Genomic DNA, 8,284 nt, shown 5'->3' with positions numbered 1-8,284 from the left:
TGGTATATATGAGTGTGGTACCAGCACACAGGAAATTTTAGAAACACCTTTTTTGGTAATAGCATTAATTTTAAGAGATTTTAGAAACTATATGGGCATCCCCACCTAATCCATACTGAGTGCATTAACAGGTTAAGGATTTTCTCCATCTCCTTACTGAACTGGTAACAATAATGTGTAAACCAGTACACTGAGTCCAAATCAACTTGCTGGGAAAAAACACATTCTCTTTACATTGTGTTAGCTGTACTTTTCTATTCAGTAGGGTCTAAAGTAACAAGGTAAAATTTTGTAAGGCAACATGAAAGCATTTTAAAGGATAATGAGCAGTGCCAGTCTGGAGCCTGGAGGTTTTTCCTTAGAAATTTCCATCACTCCATACACAATACTGAAAGCCTTGACAGGTGTGCAAAGTTTGCATTGATTCAAGACAAGGTCAAAGAAATAACTGAAAACTTGGAGAGTGACAGAGACACAAGTGGGTTGGAACCCAGCTGGTTCTCAGGGAAGCAGAGTATACATCTCTCCTATGTTTGCACTCTTCCCAAGGTGTGAGTTTTGGCCACCATCATTGATGATGGAATAGGCTGCTCTGGTGGATGAACAAACAGTGCTGGTCAGAAAGTTGTAAGTGAACTTTCAAGGAAAATATCTGCCACCTTTTCCAGCAATAAAAGTTGTGTTGCAAAGTGCACATGCTAGAAAATAAGCTGGAGAGGGGGGATTAAAATGCCATATTATTACTCTGAAACAGACCAAATTCTCTTTAGCTGGGAATAAAACCCCTTGAGTGGTTTTCCACTGAGGTGAGAGGGAAGACACAAACTGTTTAAGAAACAGTGGGCAAGACAACCTCAGTATTACTTTATCCCGCTTCTTGTGAGGACATTGTAGTTCTGTCCTCAGTTTCATTCCTGTCTAGACTGCTTTATTTCTTATGACCTGCTATCCAGTAATGAGGCTATTTAACCTACAGATTACAGGTTAGTTCTCTGCTCCCATATGTACTCTTCATATATTTATTTTGGGCTAAAGACACATCACGACTCCACTAGATGGCAGCCGGGATCTTCACAGATCTCTCGCTGGAACAGGATTATGTTTTTGACGGATTCCCTTGACACATACCAATTAAGATATTCCATTCAGTGGATAACTTATTTCACCGTCTTTGCAGTGACACTCTCAGCATTCAGAATAGCACTAATGGAATTCACTACTCATCCTATAGCCAGGACACGATATGTTTCTTTCCCTTTCAGCTTGCCTGGTATTGCTGAAATGACCATAAAGGCAGCTGGTGGCCCCTCTGCAGAATAGTTATATGTCCAGTGTTTACACTGGATATCCCAAGGCCAAGGAGCCCTTGAAGCCTTGAAGTCATCCTTCAAGGCTTTTATAAGTTGTGAGACTGTAAGTGTGGATTCAGGCATGGATGTAGCTAATACTCATCTCTGAGCATAGTCTACAGGCTCCTGGACCACCAAACATGACTGGAGAACAGCTTGCAGGCTGTTGGGAAGGCTACTGTTGACTGGAAGCTAAGTGGGATATGTATCATTTCACTTTTACAGCCATGCTGGTGGAAGCATCTGGGAGGATATGAACTTCTGTGGGGCTATTCTCTCCCATTTGGGCAGATGACGGAGAAGCAGGCAGATGGCAAAGTTGACAAAGCAAAGGCTGACTCATTTGGCTCTATTAATCAGTGCATTGGAACTAGTGTCTGAGTGAAACCAACTCCTGCCAGAAGATGGGCTCTTTCAAGCTATAACCCATCAAGCAGCAAATGTGGATTCAGTGCAAAAGCCTGTATTTGAGGTACAGGCAGTAGTATTGCTCCAGTTATATAGAGCTCAAATCAAGATTTAAAATCTACCTGAGATACCAAGAAAAAAAAATGCATTAAGTGCTGATATGGGCTTAGTGCCACAGCTGCTTGGCTGTTTACAGTTGTAGAAAACTCATTTGTGGGTGTTCCCATGGTAGTTCAGTCGCTTGGTTGTGACAGTTCTCAATGCAGTTGAACTCAGCTCAAAAATTATATAGGGGACCTTTTTCTAGTATTGTGACAAAATATCAATAGTTTCCTGCCTTTATTTTGGTTTAACATTTATGGCATTTTAATACTTTATAATGGATTTTAGAAAGAAAATGTTGAAAGCTTGTAGTGACCTCTGTGAGAATCAGTTTTGGTAAAAGGGCTAGACCTGAAATGCAGATGGATACTGATTCTAGTAGGTGGTTGTATAGCTGTAGGGCTCTTTTAAAAATAATGTTTTTATTGAGTGTTTGTGTATAGCTGAAAGAGGAAGAATGAATAAAAAGAAGATTTTAAAGCTAAATGAATGTTAATAGAATTATTTCCCACATACCACCATCACAGATTACAGAGTTGTCATATTTTATGTGAGGGATTAAAACATGCCATTCCACTTCTGACTAAAAATAGCTTTTTCACTTTCCTTCTGATAAAGAAAAGGCTGCAACAATGAAGGCATTAGAAACATCAGCTTTCTTTTCATTTCATAACCAGGGATAGATGGAATATTTTGGAACATAAACATTTTGTTGAAATATTAACATTTTAATACAGATTTTACAGTCTAATATTTCTGGAGAGTCATGGCATTCTCAGGTAAATGTCTACACAAGCTGTGCAAACAATCTCAACCTACTCACATGGTTAATGCGGCACACATACTTAAGTCTCTTCCTGGAATAGACTAACCATTTTAATACAAAGCATAGGATTTTTTTTGTATCTTTGTTGATATAAAATTTGTTGTAGTATCTTTAAGCAGGAAATGCAGACAACTACCACCATTAAAAAACACTTTATTGTCAACCTATGGTGTTCTCTTTTGTTGACCATCTCTTCTATTTTCTTTTCTTGCTGAAGAGGTGTCTGCCATAGAAGTCGTGTGTCTTATGGTCTTTGTAATAGAAGAATAAGGCTTTCACCATTAGAGATGCAGTCCCAGTGGGATCATCTGGCCAGCTTCAAATAGATGGGATTCAACTGATATTATTTGGTGCTCTAAAATGTAGGTGCCTAAATTCAGGCCTGGCTGTCTTTACATTCAAAAGAGAGGAATAGATAATTTTGAGATGTGATTTACCTGATCCGTTTTACACATTATGTATTAAGATGAGATTAACTGCACTGCAGACTCCCCTTGGTAGCTTATAAAGGAAGCCCACCTAGGTCAGCTGTAGATGCGTTGATGTTTAGTGAGGTGAACCCTCCCAGCATGTTCTTCTACTTACAGACAAGTAGCAGAAAGTTATGAGCATTGCCTGCACTCAGTGCAGTGACACTGTACAAAATTACAGTGTTCAAGACCACCCTGGAGACTCCTCAAAGCTGGTTGTTAACAGACCCCTAGGCACAAAGCTATTTTATCTGCCCTGGTGCAATTCCTCTGGCTTTTCCAACAGAAATGCCTGCCGGGGCTGGATCCATTGATGCTCAAGAAACATTGTGGCAGTTCTAACAGCAAAGTGATAGCTCAGCTCTCTCTGCCGCTTGCTCCTTGTGTTGCAGAAGGTTTTTTGACCATGTTAAAAAAGAAACGATAGCCCAGCCTTGGTCACCAGTGCAATTTTAGGCTTTTTAGCAGAGTAAATGTACCCAATGCATTTTCATATCCTGATTTCTCTTACTGACCTACCCAGAAAAACTCAAAGTTTCTTCAGTACTTAAGCAGGTGATTATTTAATTTGCTAGCATGTGGCATTTGCTTTATTGTTTCTGGCATTTGCATGGGCACATGACAAAATACACTAAAACAACCAGGTAAATGCTATCTACCCTCACCCCTCAGCTTTTAATGCATCTGTTTTCCTGAGTGCCCTTTCAGAAGCTCAGTAACAAAAGGAAAGTAGCTTTTAAGTACTGGTTGGATTTTAATATCAGTCTGTCTCTGCTTTAAAAGCTTTGGAAAAAAAATAGAGTGGCTTTTAATAAAGTAGCAACGGCTGGAACACCAGTAATTTTCTCTCCTCCCAGAGACGTAGCGGAGAATATAATTTAATTTGATTAATTCACAGCTCACATTTAAAATGTCAGGTTCTTTTTGTTTCTCTCCTTTTCATTTTTTTTTCTTTTTCCTTTTTCTTCTTCCCCTACTTTCTCTTTGGAATTTGCATTTATCAGCTATTTGAAAACAATTTGGATGCTTTTAGCAGGAAGTGGTTACCTCTGTACCCAGCAAGAAAACTGCCAGAACACTGGTATCTCAACTTCTAATATGTAATGGAGAGGAACATTTGGTGAGTCATATAATGACACACTGAGACAAAAGGAAGCTAAATTCCTCTAATTTTTCTGCTTTTTTGCCTCACGGGTGACTACTCAGCATTTGGCCATGTACTACATTTTTACTAGTATACCACCTGCCTTTCTTTATAGCCACACATTTGAGCAATGAAATATTAAAGTTACAGTTCCACGAATGTGGAACACTCTTTTAATAATTTTTTGGTTGGTTTTGGTGGCCAGTACGTGTATCAAAAACCCTTTCTCAATGACAACAATATGTTTTGCATATATTATTGACTTTGAAGAAAGATTATCAAGTCCATACTGAAATGTTTGATCTATTTGGAAAAGTAAAGGCAAAACCAAATATCAGACCTGACTGTTTCAACAATTTAATTCCATGAAATAATTTTGAATGTTTTAATTTTGCATTTTCCTCAGGGCCTCTATGAGCTATTGAAATACGTATTTGCATAATATTACTTTTGTTTATAACATAATGACAATTCACAAAGGCTATTCTCAAGCTATTGAAGCTATTTGAAAACATAAATCTGTAAAGTAATTTCAGGGAGACTTTTGGAGAAATGTTAAACTCTTAATTTTCTTTTTCTTCAGGAAAAAAATAAATAAAGGGGCTTCCTCTTCTTAGCAGTAAAAATAGTCCAGAATGCACACAGCCACACAAACACACCTCCACACAGACACACACATACTTTTTCCAGAATTGTCTTGCTCAGTGCTGTTTTTCCCTTTATAGAGATGTTGGGGGGATTTCCTTTATATTTACCCGGCTCCACCTCTTCCAAATTACTGTTCCTCTGCATGGCTGTTTACCTGAGCATTTATAAAATAGCTCCAAAAAGCATAGCCACTGGAAATATCTCGATAAAGAGATTGTAACCAGAATCTGTCACAGCGTGTGGCAGCAGCAAGAGGGGATATAGGCAACACTGAAATGCTGTCTGATAAAAGATTCTCATAAAAAACATGTTCCCTCTAACAGGCTTTTGAGATTTGGAGTGCTGAAAAGCTTTTTTGATGAGCCAAACAAGGCTTTTAGCAGCAAAATTGGACAAACACCAAGTAGCTGATTTCACATTGGATAAACATGTGCAGAGGAAAAGGCAGCAGGGGAGGACACGGCCTTTGTGGTTAGCCTGTGCTTACCCTGTAAGTGAAGGAGTTGCAGGAATTGACATGTGCAGGGTGAAAACAAAATGTGAGAGCCTATTGCTAAGGGTGTATGCAATAGGGCAGCCCAAATAACAACCAAACACAGTGAGTAGTCACAGACAGCTTTGCTGTAAATGCTCAGCTGGAGAGTGGGTATGGGGCATCTGCAACAGGGGAGCAAAAGGGATTTTGGCAGAGGAAGCATGGGGGCTAGACTCAGACATAGGTAAGTGGTTCGTGCTGGCGAGGAGCTCCATCCTGCAAGGGGTGCTTCTATCAAGTCAAATTATGTCTGAGATATGTCACCAAAACCTCTAGGAAAAAAAATAAAATCCAAGTCTGAAGAAAACTGCCTTCACATTTTCAGTAGAGGTGCATCAGAAACCACATGAATTAATCTCTAACGTTTTAGCTTTGAGCCAGTGTATGAAATATAAATGAGATCAAGCCTAAGAAGTAGAATGCAACTCGACCTTTTCCTGATAAAAAGTGTTCTGATAAGGTAGCTGAAAAGTACATGCCATTCTTCCCTTTGTAGTGGTGTAAAGTTTAAAAGTTATCACCCAATACCTCCTGACTCATGGATTCCCTTTACTGGTTGTCCTGTCAAAACTAAATAAAAACGGCTAAACTTTGATAACCTTTAATAATAATTGTTAAAAGCAAAATTTGTCTTCAAGCAGAAATACTGTACTATACTGCTGGTTTCACCAGATCCAAACCAAGTTGTTTGTCATAGGCTTCGTCTGCAGTCTATACAGGCACCTGCAGGCAGTGGGTATTTTTTCCTAAGCAAAACATGTAAAAGAGTGAGATGAAACACACCGCAGGCATGGTATCACTCACCAGTATCTTTAAAAGGTTTCTATGTCTAATTTAAAAGTTTAATCTTTAGGTATCCAAGTGTCTAAATTATAGCATATGAATCCCAGTTCTAAAATAAAAGCTGAATTCTGTCTCTATTGCATGGATTTGTAAACATGCTTTGTTTTTTAAACGAATTTCAGCTGAAAATGGGCTGAATCTTTTCAATATCACATTGCTTTCCAAAAAAACAAAGCATGTAGGATACCAAGACTGAGAAAGGAAGATAAAGGAGAAACAGAATGAAAAGCAAGGGTGCCCTGTGAGATGTTGCAGGCACAGGAGATGGAAAAAAAAAAAGATAGCAAATGGAGCTGCCCACAAAAGAAAAGCAGAAGGGGCAGATCCTACATATTAGGCAGAAATTCAGGGCAATCGCTCTGCAGCAGATGAAATAAAGTGAACTTGCCGAAATGCATCAAAGCCTGTTCAATTGCCCCTCTTGTTTTCTACTTCACAGTCCTCTGCAAGAGACTCAGGAGACACCCCTGGACACTTTCAACAGGTAAAATGTTTAGTTTATTCTTCTCACTTCTTAAATGTTAGGGCTTTGAAGAGGAAAACCCTGCTGCTGCATGTTCTGATTTTTTCCAGAGAGCAAACTGAAACTGCCAAATACATCTGCAATATGGTATTTAGAACTGATTTTTCCTATATCTGCTTTTCTATACAACTCCGCTTGGTCAGTGTTCATGAAATGGAGTTTACATAAAACAAACAAACACATAAAATCTTATTATCTGTTTTATTATTTCTTCAGGAGTTTCATTTTCAAAATTAGACATGGAAAAGTGTCAGATTTGCAGCTGTATGATTTCTGTTATTCTCTACACTGAACTTGCCTTCAGGAAAGATTTTTCATACTAGCTTTCCTATATATTTCAAGTATGAACTGTGTTGACCCATACTCAAGTAATTGCCATATAAAATTGTAATGAGTTTGCATGGCCCCATGGAGAGAGGAACCCCGGCTGGGATAGATTTGCTGTCAGGACTTGTGACCCACCGGGGACCCACACTGGAGCAGTCTGTTCCTGAAAGGCTGCACTCATGGAAGGGACCCACAGTAGAGCAGTCTGTTCCTGAAGGGCTGCACCCTGTGAAAGGGACCCACACTGCAGCAGTCTGTGAAAAACTGCAGCCTGTGGGAAGGACTCATATTGGAGAAGTTCATGAAGGACTGTCTGCTGTGGGGGGACCCCACACTGGAGCAGGGAAAGAGTGAAGAGTCCTCCCCTGAGGAGGAAGGAGCAGCAGAGACGTGATGAACTGACCACAACCCTCTCTGCTGTTGCTGGGGAGGAGGTTGAGAATTCAGGAGTGAAATTGAGCCTGGGAAGAAGGGAGGGCTGGGGTGAAGGTGTTTTTCGAGATTTGGGTTAATTTCTCATTATCATACTCTGATTTGATTGGTAATAAATGAAATTAATTTCCCCAAGTCATATCCGTTTTGTGTGTGTGATGGTAATTGTTGAGTGATATCTTCCTGTCCTTATCTCAACTCATAAGTCCTTCATTATATTTTCTCTCCCCTGTCCTGTTGTGAAGGGATGATAGAGTGGCTTTGGTGGGTGTCTGATACCTGACCAGGGTCTACTCACCACAGTAATTCAAATACTTTGGGTAGGACTTATTCACCTTAACATCAGAGTTCTACATCTCCACTAGTCAAACAAGGCTTCTCTGGATAACGGAGAGAAGTAGGTATCTTTCAGAGAGCAGTACCTTAGGTGCAGTATCTTGAAATTAAATAAGTAGTCCTCTGGTGATACCTCTTTCTCTAAATCTGTAAAGGCAACCGAGTGGACACTTATGTCAGACTGAAACAGCAGCCTTTCAGTACTACGTTAAAGGAGACAAATTCTGTCCTGCATTCTGAGATGCCAAGAATTTTCTTCTTACTAATTAATTATTAATAATATGTTATTATTAGCACTTATACCTAGCTTCAGAAAAAAATGTAGGTGTTAGATGTTATCA

Source organism: Pezoporus wallicus, unplaced genomic scaffold (genome assembly GCF_028554395.1).
Source record: "Pezoporus wallicus isolate ANWC-B61680 ecotype Strahan unplaced genomic scaffold, APGP_CSIRO_Pwel_v1 contig_3487, whole genome shotgun sequence".
NCBI classification, from domain to species: Eukaryota; Metazoa; Chordata; class Aves; order Psittaciformes; family Psittacidae; genus Pezoporus; species Pezoporus wallicus.
Note: the sequence above shows the minus strand (reverse complement) of the source record.